This window comes from Chelmon rostratus, chromosome 19, assembly GCF_017976325.1.
Source record: "Chelmon rostratus isolate fCheRos1 chromosome 19, fCheRos1.pri, whole genome shotgun sequence".
Taxonomy (NCBI): domain Eukaryota; kingdom Metazoa; phylum Chordata; class Actinopteri; order Chaetodontiformes; family Chaetodontidae; genus Chelmon; species Chelmon rostratus.
Window position 1 is genome coordinate 2,328,981 of NC_055676.1, and position 18,599 is coordinate 2,347,579.

Consider the following 18,599-nt stretch of genomic DNA (forward strand, 5'->3'; position numbering starts at 1 on the left):
GATAAATGTGTAGTTCAAGCAGACACACACACACACAAACAGACGAAGACACACATACGCAGTCACACACAATGACAGATACACAAACAGGGCTAACCAACAGCTAAAAAGTGATTAAAAACAAGCACCTCAAAACTGAACAGGAACAGGTCAAAAGTTGGAGAGGGACAGAGGTAATTATCAGCATTATTTTATTCCTGAGACAATTTGATAAATGTGTAGTTCAAGCAGACACACACACACAAACAGACGTGACGCAGTCACACACAACGACAGATACATAAACACACATGTAACGTTCACCACAGATTAGTATGTTAATAATAATGTAATGTAAACTAGTATCAGTGAGATCTAGGAACGGCTACAGAGCCTGAAAGTGGGTATCAGCAGAATAATCAAACACAACACAGCTGAGTGATTTAGCGATATATTGTACAAACAATAAAACAAGACATATAAGCATAAAGTCACAGACCCTGCCTACCTAAGCCGGCTTCCTAATGTGCACATTCGCACAATAAATGGGCCCCAAGAAAATAAAATAAATAAAATTAAATAATAGTGTCCCCTTTGGAGACTTTCTCAAAAAACAAGAAAAACAGTTAAGAGCAATGTTCAACGTCCAGTGTGCACTGCTCCTCTATGAGAAAGAGTGAAGATCTCTTGTGCATGTGTGTGTGTTTTCTTTGTGATGTCTATGTTCGAACTACCCGGGTAGATTTTTTCTGATGTGTTCTTATCTGTTCATGAACGGAGAAAGGATTCAATGACGCTGTCTCCTGCAGAGGAATCATGCGGCTGGCCACACCGCGTTGTCGGTTCAGCTACAGCAGGCATGTCCAAACTATTCCATAAAGGGCCGTGTGGCTGCAGGTTTTCGTTCCAACCAAGGAGGAGCACACCTCCTTGTACTCAAGTACAGTAATTGAGTAAATATATTTTCTACCACTAGTTTGTGTACATATTGTTTTGATTTCAGTTACTGCAGTGTATGGGGATTTTCTTGTTGTTCATCAAAATTGGAAATAAAATTAGAATTTGTTTAGACATATGTTTGTACACACAATCACGCTGATACCAAAAAAGTCTGGACACAGTGCAAAACATACATAAAACAGAATGTGATAACTTGCTAACCATTTTTGACGAATACTCAATTGAAAACAGCACAAAGACAATATATTTAATGTTTGAGCTCATAAGCTTCATAGATTTTTTTTTAGAATTTAAATTTTTATTGAAGTTTTCAAAATGACAAAAACCACAAAACAGACTAAAACACTACAGCAAAATTCCACCATGTTGAAACAAAAATAAATAAATAAAGTAAATTTTGGGCTCTAATGTGCAGGGGCGGGGGGCACAGGGGGTGACAACAATAAATCTGGGGGGGGCGCCCAAAAGTAACAAAAATGAAGGCTGCTAACTTCAATATTACATTGCTTATGTTTTCATCTTGCTTTTCTTGGCCACATCTTGGGGGGGGGGGGGGGGGATTACATTTATTTAATTTTTTTTGTGTGTCATCTTCATTTACTATTCACCAGTAACACATATACTAATAATTACCCATCTCAACAAATCCTCAAAGTGTTCCCTATGACACCCAAATTATTCAAACAGACCTTGTGGTTCCAGATATACTCATTTTATTAATTATATGCAATTTTCAACCAGAGGAAAAAAGGCTCAGCAAAGAACAGGTTGCTCCATGTTGTAGTTACTCTTCCCCACTGACACTCAAATTCTCACAGTGAAATGGACAACAACAAAAATATTCAAAATCACTAGTGCTCGGCTCTTTACACTGTGTATTTTAAACACTTATGTGTTCTGTATCACAATCAGAGTACGTACCACTCAATGTATCACTCATTTGAAGGTGCTGACAATTCAAAATAACTGTATTTTGCGATTGCCGTGTTTGCTGCTGAACAACCTTACAAACACGAGGCCCTGAACGCTCTGGTCCTACCCTGTCCGTGCTGGGTGAGAGGGAAGGTCTTCAGGACAGGTTGCGCAGGACCTGCAGCTCTGGTCTGAGAAATGTCTGAAAATATTAAAAATAAATCCAAAATAAGTCTGTGGAAATTAATACTCATGATCAACACTGACAATTAAAGACAGAAATATGCTTTTGTTATTGTTCCTATGGCAAATGTTATATATATATATAAATATATGCAAAGATTCTGGATTTTTTAAATGAGGATTTTATTAAACTTTATAAAAGTTGAGTTGGATCATTAAGCAACAACAACTTGAAAGTAACATTTTGATTGTCTTTAAAATAGATAAAGGGACGACTGCATTTCAGCAGAAATTAATACAAAAGAGTTATTCAGATGTTGCTGGTGATAGGTTAACGTAATTTTTAATAAATATTCTACCTTGTAGACCTTTAGGTGTAGCAAAGGGCGGATGAACTGGGGGCTTCCCCTTGCTGCTGGAGCTGCTGCAACTGCTGTAGCTGCAGCTGTCATCTGACTCAGTACGGTCAGACTCATCACCATTGTCAGTCCTCTCCCTTTGTGCATCTGAAAGTATTGATTGACAAAGTCAGCACTTAATTAACTCATTTTTTAATTGAACATACATTATAAAGTGTACATGATTATTTTTTAAATAATATATAGCATGAATATATGAACTGTTTAACAACTACACAATTTTAAGTGCGTGCTGGTTTAGTACCATGATTAAAAGGAGGTAGCCTATTTAAATTCCTTAATTCACTAAATAACTGTAATTGTACAGAGAGCCCCACACATTACACATTTTAAAGCATTTCCCTAATTCCTGCATTTTCACCTGGAAGTCCATGAGCGCTGTTCTGGCCCTGGGAACTTTGGTCAATGTTAGCTTGGCTGCATTCACCCTGAGTCTCACACTCCTCCTGGTCACTCTCCCTAATTTTCTTCTTAGTGAAGAAGCTGGAGATATCTCCCTGCCTCCGTTTCATACTATAGTCTACATTGAAAAACGTGTCCACAAACACAACGAAAGGCAACATGTTATTTGTACCGTCACATCACAGTGGCAACATGATACTCTGTTGTTGACTATTAATTCATGTAGCAAAACGCTCAACTTACGAAGGATGCTAACGCTACTGAAACAGTGGATAGCTAACTAAAGTAAAACACAGTGAACAATTTCCCATGCAAATTCAACCAAATTAGGCCCAAGTGGAACAGAAGTTGGCAAAACATTGTTTTTAAGAACCTGTAGTGTTCTGTTCTTACCTTAGCCCGGTGCACCTTTGAGCATCACGTCGAAAAAAAAGTCCGTGACTGGTGAAGTTACAGGAGTTCATGTGCGGACCCGAGGAGCCACTTCCTTCTTTTTCCAAAATAAAAGCCTTCATGAGTTTTTAACATAGTCTAATCAAACAAGATTTCAGCTTTGCTTCCGTCTTATCATGCAGCGTCGGTAACTTTACACAAAACAATGATTGACATTATGATGAGTCAATGGCTGTTGGGGGGGCACACGGGGTGGCCAATCAGACTGCAGGGGGGGCGGGTGCCCCCCGTGCCACCATGGAAGCCCCGCCTCTGCTAATGTGTCTGACCCCTTAAATAAGACAAAAACATGTCCCAGACTTGTAAGTAAGTTTCCCTTCGATTCTGTAACTTAGCTACCAATAGCTCATAGGAAGTCACATCCATCACGGACTTAACCCAGTCCTTATAAACAGGGCCATCAGGATTCTTCCATTTACAAAGAATTACTCTCGCAGCTAAAATAAAGCCTGTTAGGACCAAAGCAATTGCACTTTTAGAAACATTAGGTAAACAGGAACTGTCCCCCAATAGGCACAATTGAGCAGAGACAGGCACATGTGTACCCAACCATTCTTGTAGTGTTTGAATTATTTTCCTCCAAAATGGTTGGACGACTGGGCAAGCCCACATGGCATGAATAAACGTGCCTTCCTGACTGTTACATTTCCAAGATAGACTATTCTGGAGAATACCCATTTTGAAAAGTTGTACAGGAGTAAAATAAAATGAGTAAGCTTTCCCTCGTGCCTCTCTTGTAGAGGAAATTATTTTAAGCCACGAGTCCTTATCTATGTCCACATTCAAATCTCTCTGCCAAACAAGTCTCAGACTCTCACTATTGTCATACATGGTCCTGGATGCCATTTTATAAAACAAAGAGGCTGATTGACACTTATGAGGCAGTTTAAAATATAGCTGTACCACATTGTCCTGTTCAGGTAGTTTTAATTAATTTATTTTTTTAATTTTATTGATCCCAAGACTGGGAAATTATTCTCTGCATTTCACCCATCTCTGTCTGAAGAAACACACACATATGCAGTGAACCACACACAGGAGCAGTGGGCTGCAATCAAGCGCCCGGGGAGCATATTGGGGGGCCGACTAATGGAGGGGGAGGGAATACTCCACCACACCCAAATTTTCTGCCAGTCCAGTGGGTGGACCTTCCGATCACAAGCCGCTTCTCCAACGTCTAGGCCACGGCTGCCCCCCAAAGTTGCTTAGTTACTTCACTCAGACCACTTCTTAATTGCAGATATTTCCAAAATTCTTTACTTACCAAGTTAAATTGTGCTTTCAGGTCTTGGTATGATTTAAACATTTCATCATCAACAAGATCTGCTAAACTCTTATTGCCCCTTGAGATTGGAACGCCAACAAATAACTTTTCCTCCCACTTTTATTGCCGGATTATTCCAAAGTGAAGAATATAATTGTTTATAAGGTGAAATCCTTCAGAGTTTGTGAAATTTAGTCCAGACCTCTTTAGAATGCTGAATAATTGGGTTACGCTCCTGGTCACTAAATGGAATTCTTTGTGATAGAACGTGAAGTGGACTAAATGGAGCAGTGTTTTCTTGTTCAATAGCCACCCATCCTAAATCAGCACCCTTTAAAGTGATTTAGTTTACTTGTCTCAAAGGCCATGTTGTACAACTCTACATTTGGCAGCGCAAGCCCACCATCCCTTCTTGTTATATACAGCTTCTGCAATTTTATCATTGGTTTTTTTTTTTGCCATTCCACAGATAATCTTTTACCATTTGATTGTACTGAATAAAATATTCTCTAGGTATTGAAAGTGGGAGTATCATTGATAAATAATTGAATTGTGGTGCAATATTCATTTTTACCGTGTTTATCTTTCCCCACAGAGTCAAATTCAACTTTTTCCACTTGTCCAGGCTACTCCTGATTTTAGACAGGAGAGAAGTCATATTAACCTGCATTATGTCTGATAGGTTAGCACATAATTTTACACCTAAACACTTCATACCAGACGAGAGCCACTTGAAAGTGCCTGCACTGACGATGACATGCTTTAGAGACAGCCATGGCCTCAGATTTATGCCAGTTAACCTCATAATCAGATATTTGAGAAAACAAGTCAACTTTATCAAGAAGAGCCTGGGTAAAGGACACCGGGTCTGACATCAAGTAAAGGATATCGTCGGTATAAAGGAAAAGTTTGTGTTCTCTCCCACCTGCTACTACCCCTTTAATACGAGCCTCTTTCCTTATTGCTGCTGCTAATGGCTCAATCATCAATATGAACATGATTGGGGACATAGGGTCCCCCTGTTTTGTGCCCCTAAACAGTCTAAAAAAGGGGGAAATCAGACCATTTGTGACCACAGCTGCATCTGGTTTAGCATAAATTATCCTGATCCATCTCACAAAATCGTTCCCAAATCCAAATTTTTCCAGAACACACAATAAAAAGCTCCACTTGACTCGATCAAATGCTTTCTCTGCATTGAGGGAGAAAGCCACAGGCACACATTTCCCATGGGTTTGCCTAATCAAATGAAAAAGCCTCCTTAGGTTGTCTGAAGAGGACCTCACTTTAACGAAACCAACCTGATCAGAGCGTATAAGCAAGGGTAAAAATTCTTCCAATCTCATTGACAAGATTTTTGTAAGAATTTTACAGTCTACAGTAAAATTGCATTCAAATCTAGTTTTAATTTGCAGACTTATTTTAATAATGATCCTGTATAGTTGATGGATAATTGTGTTTCTTTATCTTTTGACAGAGATTCAAGATATGCCAATTTTTCTCTTTTTCTTCCTGCTTGAGTATGCAATAATTTTGCCACAAATAAAGCTTTAGACGCATCCCAAACAGAGCTAAATTTATCGGTGGATCCAGTATTAATCTGGAAAAAGGATTTAATATTTTCCTTCAGCATATCTGTTAATTCTGGGTTTTGGAATAAAGATGCATTGAGCCTCCATCTACTACTCTTAACTGGCTCTTCCCCAATTATCATATCCAGTAATACAGATGCATGGTCAGTGAGTGCAATGGCTCCAATCTTGCAACTGGCACAAGAACCACTCAAACTATTAGAAATTAAGAAATTATCAATTCTCCAAGCTGATTTGTGTTTGTGGGAATAAAAAGTAAATTGCTTTTCTCTGGGGTTAGTAAGCCTCCATATATCCACCAACCCTAGGTCCTCAACTAACTGATGGATTGCGTGTCTATCTCTGGGAACATGTTTGATATAAGTAGATTTATCTAAAACACCATCTTGAACCTGATTGAAGTCCCCTCCTAATAATATTTTCCCCTCACCCAAGGCTCCCAAAATACTATCGATTTTATTAAAAATTTACATCTTCAATGATAGGTGCATATACTGTATGTTACATAGGTTAACCCTACTCCCATTGATCTTAGCTTCAGCGGAAATTAGCCTCCCTTCTTCATCCTTGTGCTGATTTAATGTTTCAAAATTTAGCCTCTTGTGTACCAATATTACAAACCCTTGTTTCTGGCTATTAAAACAGCTGTGAAATACATGGCCTACCCACATACATTTAACTTTAGCTATTTCTTTATCTGTCAAATGTACTTTGTCTTTTGAGAATTAAGATAACTGAGACATTCCCTTCTTTTGATGGAGTTTGACAATCCGTTTACATTCCAAGTGATTACTCTGATATTTTTAGCCAGTACCCCACATGTTATTTATCAATCCCCCCTCCACCGTGAGAGTGTTGTCTTGCGGCCGCCAGAACCCTCCTCTTCTCCAAATAGTTGTGCGCATAACAAAAGGGCCCAAGGTGTGATGTACAATCTGAAGTTCCATCTCTGACGAGTCAATGCCAAGTACCTCTAAAACGATAGCCCTCACCAGCTCCCTCGGTTTACCGTTCTCCGCCTTCTCTTTAACCCCCACCAAGCGTGGATTCACTCGTCTGTCACAGTTTTCCATGCCTTGCACATTTCTCTTAAGTTCCTCATATAGACGAGTTTGTTCCCTGGCTGCCTTATCCAGCCGTTCATTATCTCTTTCCAGATCCATGATGCATGCATCAGCTTGTTCCAGTCTATCATGAAGCATAGAGACATCCGTTCCCATTTTAGCCTGAGTAGCTTTCACTGCTGAAACTGTCTGCCTGCAAATCCTGTAAGATGCTGCTCACCTGGGCCATGTCGCGTATAGCCTTAGTAGGGAAAATGGGTAATTCGTCAGGAGGTCTGCTTCAGGTGGCCATCTCGGTCAGCAGCCCCACGTGACTCCAGCTTCATTGATTTTTGTAAATATCTGCTGATTCTGAATTTGATGCAGCAACACGTTTTTAACAAGTTGGGACAGGAGCAACCAAAGACTGGGAAAGATGAGGGGTCAAACAATGTTCCCACACAAGCCTTTGAACAGTCTTTCTCTTTTCAAACAACTCAACATTGCTGTGAAGACTTTTCTTAATAGCACTTAGAAGTACTTGTTGTGGTGTTTGAATTTTGTATTTAATGGTAGCTTCCACTAATTTGTACATCTTTGGTGAAATGCAAGGACTTCAATAATATTTTGAGTAATGTTTTACCCTTTTTGAGGCGTAATAAAGGAAGGAAGCATTTAAGCAAAAGTTTATTTTAGGTTTGAAAATACATACTGACTAACACAGAGGACTCTGGTTATAAAGTTCTCCATATCATAGAATAAAAAAGAAGACAAATACGGCCACAAATATTTGCCTGAAAATGATGTACAATAGAAACCGAATCAAATAAAAAAAAAAGGCAGCTTCACTCAAACAGAGTGTGCATATACAGGTGCAGTAAGTGAAGCCATGGGGTTTAGTTCATATATGTATGACAGAGGTACAAAAACTAAAAAAAAGGAAAAGAAAAGAAGAAACAGCATTCAAAATGTTTCTCAGTATTAACAACAGTTTGATAAACTAATAATATTAAACCATAGAAACAAAACATGGCTTCACAATTAAAACAGCCACTTCCACACAGGTGAAAGCCTGGATGAAGTTCAATAATCACAACCCTGGATCTAAAGGCATGCCTATCTTGTATTATCTTAAAGAATAATTCTGGTTCATTAGTTAGATGTAACTAATTCATATTATTATGAATTGCTGAGATCTGGGAACATTTGATGTTGCTGCATTCACAGCAACTAACTTGGTGTGTACAATGTTATTAGTACTAGTAGTATTAGTACGACTGTACTGACAAAATTAAAAAATAAGACTCAAGTTTTCATAAACTAGAGCTTCTATTTAAGTTTGCTGAAGTGGCTGAATTTACCTATAGGCCCATGTCTTAGTTTAACATCACCAGTAGGCTTTTTGTCAGATTGCAGTAATGCAACCTTTTTTACCAAACAGGTATGTGAGACTGTCATACATACAGTGGGGATTTCATGCAATGCTGTCGTTATTCAATACTTTGAGCATGGTCAAAAAATACATGTAAAAAGTTACAAACCAACAATGTATTTGCTCCTAAAAAAAGATGTAAATCTTTAAAAATCACCTCAAAAATATATTGGTTTGTTTTTTATTAAAAAAAAAAGGCATGATAATGTCCTAAATGGCCTGTTGGGGGCTATTTTCTGTGGCAGATGAATCCACATTTGGTACAGCAATAAATATTTTTTGGCTGCTGGATAGTGTATGTGGCATTTGCTCAAAGTGCACTACACAGTGTGTGTGTGTGTGTGTGTGTGTGTGTGTGTGTGTTAAGATGTTAAGGTTCAAGTAAGCTTATTGCATGGTCAGATCAGACTGCACATCAGTCATAAAAAACCTGTCAGGTCTATGGGCGGCCTTACTAGGAGAGGGAGAGAAAGAGAGAGAGAGACAGAGAGAGACAGAGAGAGACAGAGGCAGAGAGAGAGAGAGAGAGTTTCAAAAATTCCTGTAAAATTATTACTTTAATCCAAGGCATACCCAAAGTAAATGTAAAGCTGTTATTGAACTATGTAGACTACATGCATGGTTTTGGTCTCTTTTGAAATGTAGCACTCTGAAGTTTTTAATGTAAATTGCCCACTGAAGCAGCATATCCCCAGTTTTTGGAGTTTCACTGGCTATACAAAGTACCAAGTCATCTGCCAAATGGCTTCATCTTTACACAAAAGAAGAGGACGAGGAAAACACTGGCCACTGTCAGCTGTGAACATGACATGGAAGGTCCTAATTGGTCATGTGACATGTCAGTTGAAAGGTTTGAGTGCAACAGCCATTTTGAGACCAACATATTGCCTGGTGTACATGCTAACTGAAATTATAATGGAAATGACATAGAAGATTAGCACATCGCCAGCTAACTTGAGATGATAAAACAGCTTCTAACAGTGTTTTGGACTGAACATTTTACTAGATTGGATCGTCTGGACTTTTGCCAATGTAAGCAGACTGTTTTTGTCAGGCTTCATACAAGGCTTGTCTCAAATTTCTAATCAGTTGTTTGTTGTTGCCACTGTGCTGTGATTGCGTCTTGAAATGGTTCGCAACAACTGAATCACAATAACCTTTCCAAAGTTTCCAATGATGTATGACATGAGAACAAACTTAAATGCAGCATTTGTGTCAGGAGACAGGCAGAACACTGGAGTCTTCACAGGTTATAACTCATTTCTTTCAAATCAGCTTAGTCATTGCAGGGAAGAGGCTGCATGACTGACCAGGGCAGAGCAGAGAACACACATTTCAAATTACCAAGGACATTAGATTTTAATTAGAATTAGATTCGTATCATTCAGTTATCCCTAAATTCTACTGGCCGCATTCCACCTGTGTTCTGTCCATGATGCATCCGACGGTGCTGATCGCTGCCAATGTGTGCAATTCCACCAGGTGCGTTCTGTCTCCATTTCAGAAGCGTCCCAGAGGCGAATCTCCACTCTGTTCTGCAGACAGGCTAGGTGAGGTTTGCAGCTGCGTGGAGGACGGAACAAAAACGTGTTGCCGACACAACGTCACAGAGATGCGCCTGGTGAAATCTCTGGGTTAGAAATGCTAAAGGTTATTTATCCATTCTTTGAGTTTTCCCAAACTCAAAATTTTTTGTTGCTCTGCTTTTTTAAAATAGTATCTGGACAACAATGGAGCTCTATGGCACAGAGAAATAAAATATGTCAGGCTTTAGATACACACACATTACTTAGTAGATACATTCGTTGCTGGTTTGGGTCTGCACATGGGATTTGTTGACAGGAAGAAAAATATAGAAATGGAATAAAAAAATATCATCAGTTTAAAAAAAAATGTAAATAGTGAGAGTGTGTGTAGAAGAGTTTAGAGGAGGTAGTGTACAAGTAATGAAGAGGCCTGATGGGGATGTTGCAAGCAGGAAAATAATATGATTTTGTTTGTTGTTCACTTCTGCACCATTGTAGCTTTTGCTTTGACAGACATTTTAGGCATCTTTTAGTGTTTTTAGTGTTTTTCAGGGTGCAATAATATTTTTTGTGAAATGAATTTGGAGAATCTGCTATCTTCTAATTCTTCAAAATTAACCATTTCACAAAGAAATCAACCACAAATGCAATAAAAGCTCCTTCTAAACCAGAATTATGCATCCCATCTTGGTGTGCCACCTCAGTACACACTGTGAGTGGTGCAACTCAACGCATCAAACAAAATGCAGAAGAGGTGAGAAAAGTAAGCTTTTACACACCTTCCCTTGGATCGAAGCTCACTTCTCTCTTCAGTCCTTGACCTTTAAAAAACAGTGTTTTTAGTTTGTGTACTCACTCAGTTGAGTTTCATCAATGTCCTTTGATCCATGCAGAGAACACTGGTCATGAATTGACCAACTGTTAAAGCCATCATAGTTGAGCTTGTTGACTGGTTCAGCTGGGCATTTAGTTGGTTGAGTTTGGTTGAGTTACAGTTAAAGGTCATGGTCCATAAAAACACTGTGCTGAGGTTGGAGAGGTCAGTTTGAGGTATCAGAATGCATACTGGCTGGCCCCTCGTTAGGGGAAGCCACTGAAGTCTTGGAGCATCATGTCAGTCCCCATTAACCTGGCGGAGAAATAAAACACATGTTATTAACTTCTCATGTTCAGAGTATTAGCTCTGTTTTGGTCTCCACCAACTCTGTCAAAAAACATCTTGCTGTTTAGCTGCAATAAGCTCCACTATGATCATCAGCTAGTCTCTGGCTTTGTCTGTCTGCTGTTTGGTGCTTTGCAAGTTGTGTACAGTGACTTGATCAGAGTGCTGACTGCAACTGGAAACCAGGTTAATGAGTTTGTGCCCTGGAAAACCAAAACACTGAACTAAATGAGACTAAAATGCTTTGTAGAGCTGAGGAGAACTGCAGTGTTCTCTTTAGGCTTGTTATTATTATTATGACCCATACTTTTTCACATTAAACAGTCATTGGATGTTCATATCAAAAACGCTGTTTAGTGGAACCCTTTCAAGTAATCACATCAGTGAGTTTATGTTTTATTTTTACAGTTTGGACATGAGGCAAGGTCATACTATTGGATTACTGGAAATGAACAGTTATGCTTAAGATATTCATGAAAGCAAACTCCATTTTTGATACTAATTAAGGTTAGTATTTTTGGCAGCGACAACCAGCCCATATCTGAACAAACAAAATGTAACCACTATTGAGTGACAGTAACCACTGTTGTTCTTTAATGTGTCCAGATGTTATTTTGGAATATGTTTAAGTTTCTATGTGTTGTAAAATAGCCAATAAGCTGCTATGTGAGCGGGTGTAGGCGGGGCGCGGGTGGTGAGTGAGAGAGAGAGAGTGAGCGGAGGGTGTGGGTCTGTGACAGAGAGGGCGTGCGACCGGAGCCGGTGTTGTCGTTCCTGAAAATAAATAGTACGAACACAGTTTATTGAAGCTGCTCCTTGTTTCCCAGTCTAACGGGAGGGAAGTTAACCCCGAGGTAGAAGTATTACTTCGGCCCTGGAAATTTTTGCACGGAGGAAAAAGACGATTTCCCCTGATCTCCTGACCACGGTCAGGATAACATCAGGAAAGGTTAACACTGGCGACCACGAAGGGACTGTTTGAATGGAATGTCATGCCGTTCGGGTTATGTAACGCCCCGGCGACATTTCAACGTTTAATGGACCGGGTATTAGCTGGCATGCAGTGGGAGACGTGCCTTGTCTATTTAGATGATATAATAGTTCTAGGCCGTGACGCGCCTGAGATGTTGCACCGCCTCAGTCAAGTTTTCGACAGGCTACTACAAGCCAACTTGAAGCTGAAGCCAGCGAAATGCTGCCTCTTCCGGCGGCAGGTAGCTTACCTGGGACATGTTGTCTCCGAAGAAGGGGTGGCTTCGGACCCCTCGAAGATACAACAGGTACAGGACTGGCCTACGCCCACTTCGGTTCAAGAGGTTTGTCAATTCATTGGGTTGGCGTCGTACTACCGAAGATTTGTCAAGGATTTCGCCACAGTGGCTGGACCCCTTCATGCATTGACCAAGAAGTATGCTCGGTTCCAGTGGACCGTGGAATGTCAACGAGCATTTGACCAACTCAAACGCCTGCTAACCACTGCGCCTATCTTGGGCTATCCATTGGACCAAGGGGACATGGTACTGGACACTGACGCGAGTGATGTCGGCATTGGTGCTGTACTTTCTCAAGTGCAACTTGGCCGAGAACGTGTGCTGGCCTATGGGAGTCGCCGACTGTCCAAGACTGAACAGAATTATTGCACCACCCGTCGAGAGTTGCTAGCAGTGGTTGAATTCACGTCACACTTTCGCCAATACCTCCTGGGACGGTCATTTACCGTCCGTACTAACCACAGCAGTCTCCGTTGGCTGACAAAGATGAGAGAGCCTGAGGGTCAACTGGCCAGGTGGCTGGAGAGACTCGGCGAGTATAACTTCAATATCGTCCATCGTCCAGGCCGACTACACGCTAATGCAGACAGCCTTTCCCGACAGCCATGTAGGCAGTCGTGCCCGTGTCAACTGCCAGTGCCAACTCCTTATCCAGGGAATGTCTGCCATCAGGCTGTGCAGTGCGACATGGTTCCCCTCCAAAACCTGGTACTGCCAACTTCAGTGGGGGTGGACGGGCCTTTGACCATGATAAGAGCAAGTTCAGTGGGGGTAGACACCCCATCTCACGACCCCCCACCATTCTGTGGTTGGTCCGCCCTAGAGTTACAACAGGCGCAGGAGGCCGACCCAGACATTTCACCCATCAAAGCCTGGCTAGAAGTTGGTGGAGAGCGGCCTCCATGGACCACTATCTCACCACATGGACCAGCCACAAAGGCCTACTGGAGCCAGTGGAAGCGCCTCTTCGTCCGAGATGGCATTCTGTTCAGGCGGTTTTACTGCCTGGATGGTGCCCAGTTTTACCCTCAAGTGATATTACCACGAGTTTTCCGTACACACGTCATGGGACAGATGCATGAAGGGCCTGTGGGCGGGCACTTTGGAACAGAACGCATGGTGTCAAGGCTCCAGACACGATACTACTGGTATCGGATGCGGGAAGATGTTAGCCTCTGGTGTCAGACCTGCACCCGCTGTGCATCCAAAGCGAGGCCCCGCAAAACACCCCAGGCTCCAATGGGAACTGTCAGAGTTGGAGCCCCGATGGAGCGGGTAGCTTTGGACATTATGGGACCGCTGAACCAGACTGAGCGCCGAAACTGCTATGTGCTCGTGATCCAAGACTATTTCACAAAATGGGTGGAGGCTTTTCCTCTGCCCAATGAAAAAGCTGAAACAGTGGCTGAAGTACTTGCCTCCGAGTGGGTGTGCCGTTTTGGTGCCCCACATACCATTCACAGTGACCAAGGCAGAAATTTTGAATCGGAAGTGTTCCAGAAGATGTGCACTCTGCTTGGTGTAGAGAAGACACGTACCACCCCATTCCGACCACAGTCGGATGGCCAGGTGGAACGCTTCAACTCCACTCTGCAAAAGATTCTGGCCACGACTGCGGAGCGTTGCCACTGGGATTGGGACCTTATGATTCCTTACGCAGTCATGGCCTACAGAGCCACCAGGCACAGTGCAACCGGACTTACCCCTAATTTCATGATGTTTGGCCGGGAGGTGTGCGAGCCGGTAGACTTGGTTACCGGCCTCCCTCCCAACTCAGGAGACACTCCTACTGCTCCCGAGTATGTCCAGCACCTCCGAGAACGTCTGGAGGTGGCACACCAGATTGCAAGGGATGTGCTTGGAGAGTCCGTGGAACGTGCAAAGAGACAATATGACAAAAACTGCTGCCGCACCCAATACTGCGTTGGGGATGCCGTGTGGTACCTCGTCAAGGGTACACGGAGAGTCAAGAACAAGGTCAAAAAGTTTCTTCCATCTTATGAGGGACCGTTCTTTGTCTTGGGGCAGCTTGATGACCTGGTGTACCGCATTCAGAAAAGTCCAAAGACCAAAGTGAAGGTGGTTCATCACAACCAGTTAAAGCCCTATCGGAGTCGTGACCCATTGGATAACGGCTGGGTCCTGGAGCAGGCCCAGGCATGGACACCAACGGAGGTGCCCCCTCCAGCCTTGGCCACAGACTGTGTGGTACCGGACCTCGCCAGCCTATTCTCCGGGGCAGACCAGGAGTCAACCCTGGATACAACTGGAGACAGTTCTGCAATAGCCGGTTCACTCCCCTCTACCGGCCCAGCAGAGGACGACTCTGAGAATAGTGGGGGTGAACCAACGGCGCCGCTGTCTGATCAGCGCTCTCAAAGGCCGGGGCGCCGACGAAGATCTCCAGTCAGGTTTGGAGAATGGGTAGACTAGATAGGAAGCTGTGGTTTCCCAGGGCAGAATAAACCCTGCACGGCTTGGGGACCCGGGTAGTCCACCCCGACCCCTAGATTAGAAAAATTATAAGAAGAAAAGAAAAGGGACTTAAAAAAAAAAAAAAAAAAACTGAGAAAACTACTGTTCACAATCTTCATTGTTCATTTTATATTAAGTTTAAATGTTCTGTGCTCCGGTCGCCAAGGTAGTGTGAGGACTGTACATTTTTGCTTTAAGCTAACACTCATGCACTTGAATACCTTAATGTAAAGTAACCGCAATGCCCTGTTCAGTTATATGTGCCTGCCATCTCTTTGCCCCTATTGTGGAATTTGCCAGGAATTGTTTTGCAACATTTGTAGATATTTTTATTTAATGAAAAGCGATGTTTATGAAGTAAGAAAATGTTATGTTACTGTACTGGATTAGAATTAGATGTAATTGCTATCCAGAGTGGGGGTAGTGTTGTAAAATAGCCAATAAGCTGCTATGTGAGCGGGTGTAGGCGGGGCGCGGGTGGTGAGTGAGAGAGAGAGAGTGAGCGGAGGGTGTGGGTCTGTGACAGAGAGGGCGTGCGACCGGAGCCGGTGTTGTCGTTCCTGAAAATAAATAGTACGAACACAGTTTATTGAAGCTGCTCCTTGTTTCCCAGTCTAACGGGAGGGAAGTTAACCCCGAGGTAGAAGTATTACTTCGGCCCTGGAAATTTCTGCACGGAGGAAAAAGACGATTTCCCCTGATCTCCTGACCACGGTCAGGATAACATCAGGAAAGGTTAACACATGTGTAGATTTGTGCCTTGTTAAACTTTGACACAAAGTGGTCTGTGATAAATAGCACAGTCTGTTTCTTCTGAGTATTCGGTACAGTCAAAATAATCCATACTTTATGCTTTTTTTTACTCAAAAAATGAATTGTATGAGCTCAGGTCAATGAGGCCTACGGGCCAAAAATAGCAAATAGAAGTTCCAACCTTGAAATGTTCACAAGAACTTGGGTTGATAAAAAGATCTAACACAACATAATACATATGTGATACGTATTTTGTGGCTCTATGGGGCAGTCATTTTGGACTGGGGACACAGAACTGATTAACTTTAATGGACAAAACAGGATGGGGTTCAAGGATGGCAAAATTCCTGTGCCAAGTTCTTGTTAACTTTTAGAGAGGAGCAATTGAAAGCATCCTGACTGGATGGACATTGCAAACTGGAATGGGACGTGCATGGCCCAGTACAAGAGGGCTCTGCATTAGGTAGTTAAAACCACACAACACAATTGGTTGCCGGATATGATGCAGAGTGGGCTCGGTGTGTGGGAATCACCTGTCACGACAAATCCATATTTCAGCAGGACTCCTGGTGTTGTCTGGTAAAAGCTTTGTTTTTCTTTGAAGTCGTAGGCTTGTCTTCTGTCTCTTCACTGGGTCCTTCGCAAAGAAACTTTCCAAAGACGTCTTTTTACTCATTTTGGTAGCTTGTGGGTTCAATTTGAGTGCTCAAGTGACCGAGCTGTAACCGTGAGAATCCGGTCATTTTTCAAAATAAAAGATCGTTCAGACTCAGGTAATAAATAAAACAGAAAGGACAGGGGGGAAGACACGTGGATCTCATTTCTCAAAATTGTCATTTCCTCGATCCTCGCTCGAACCGGAAGTACTTCTGGTCCGCCATCTTGCCGGCCGTCCCAAAGCGCAAATTGCGGCTCTGAGGAGCGAGGATGGAGGAGCGATGAGGAGCCTCGGATGAGCTATGAGCGAGGATACATCAGTGCATCCTACCCGGAAGTCTGTGGGTACATCCCATTTCTCAAAATTGCATCCTCGTTTCCCTCACTTGCGTCTTTTCCTTGCGTCTTAGTCCCTCCCACCAGGGATGCATGAGAGGACGCAAGGAAACCACGCAAGGAGAGAAGAAACGAGGAAACATGTTTTATGAGAATTGAGACGTCCTTTCCTCTGAAGCGTCACGTGAAGCGACGTCTGTTTCTGATGACGCGACACAGCTGGAGCTGCTGCAGTTACCGTTATATTCACACCCCCACCGCCCCCCGCCCTCGATATATTTACATTTCATACTTATATTTACATTGTTAAAAAGTCTCCAGCACTAGCAAGTAAATATGAAACACTTTTATTAACACACATGAGAATTAATGAGTTCATTCTTGGCTGGACGCCTCTTCAGGTGAACAGGTGTTCATTTTCTGACCTGAACTTTATCAGCCTTGCTGTGTCTTCTGTCCTGTTCAATGAGACACATTTCAGACCTGTTAGTGAAGAGAAACCTACGAGCCATGAAACACATTATTTCACTCAGATAACACGCAGAAAAAGTGACGACAGGCCGATGTGTTAGTGTTAGAACAGGTTGTAGATTAAAGACTGCTTAGTGGAGACAAAACTGGAGACAGATGTTTTAATGTCTGACGCTGAACAGAAATCAGCTGCTGCGGGACTTTTATCCATCAGTAGAAATAACAGCGGTAAACCAAACTCTGTCTCCAGCTCCGTCTCTCTCAGGTCTGGGATATTCCGTCTCTTCTCCACATTTGACATGATTTCTCTGAATATCTGTAAAGAAATAAGTTTCCCCGCCTGCCGTCCTGCGCACATTGAGAGGCGGTTGTTACGCAACGTAAGTGTTTTGCTTTCAGAGCCGCTGCGCAGTGAGAGCGGTGACAGACGAGAGTAGACTCATTTTAAATCAATAAATATGCTTTAATCAGTGTTTTGCGTCACTTTATATTGAATGCTTTAGTCGTGAGCAGAGTTCAAAGCGGGATAATAGTGAGCAGGTTCCTATGGTCCCTGCTCACTATACATCATCTCTTACGTGATTGAAACATGACGGATCCTCATGTTCTTGTATTATCGCTCTTTGGAGAACGTAACTTTAAGTTAGGCTCATCTGAATTGCAGCCATTCACTGCAGGATATTTACACCAGCGCACTTTCTCCACCTCGTTCAAACGTGCCAGCTGTGGGGGCGGAGTCTTCATACCATTCAGTTGACAGACTTCCGGGTAGGATGCACTGATGTATCCTCGCTCATAGCTCCTCCGAGAGCCCTCCTCGCTCCTCGCTCCTCAGAGCCGCAATTTTCGCTTTGGGACGGCCGGCAATATGGCGGACCAGAAGTACTTCCGGTTCGAGCGAGGATCGAGGAGCGAGGAAACGACAATTTTGAGAAATGAGATCCACCCTGTCAACTGAAGAGTATGAAGACTCCGCCCCCACAGCTGGCACGTTTGAACGAGGTGGAGGAGAAAGTGCGCTAGTGTAAATATCCTGCAGTGAATGGCTGTAATTCAGATGAGCCTAACTTAACGTAACGTTCTCCAAAGAGCGATAATACAAGAACATGAGGATCCGTCATGTTTCAATCACGTAAGAGATGATGTAGTGAGCAGGGACCATAGGAACCTGCTCACTATTATCCCGCTTTGAACTCTGCTCACTACTAAAGCATTCAATATAAAGTGACACAAAATAGTGATTAAAACATATTTTATTGATTTAAAATGAGCCTACTCTCGTCTGTCACCGCTCTCACTGCGCAGCGGC

The 18,599-nt window shown here is 42.5% G+C and overlaps 1 protein-coding gene across 1 annotated transcript in view; it reads right to left on the minus strand.

The window, feature by feature from the left end:
• Positions 1-11,182: 11,182 nt before the first annotated feature.
• The window catches only part of LOC121623094 (pre-B-cell leukemia transcription factor 3-like), a 37,989-nt gene continuing 30,572 nt past the window's right edge, over positions 11,183-18,599 (minus strand). The window contains exon 10 of the mRNA XM_041960240.1: positions 11,183-11,294. The gene's annotated coding sequence lies outside the window, so the exon portion shown is untranslated. The remainder of the gene's footprint in view (positions 11,295-18,599) is intronic.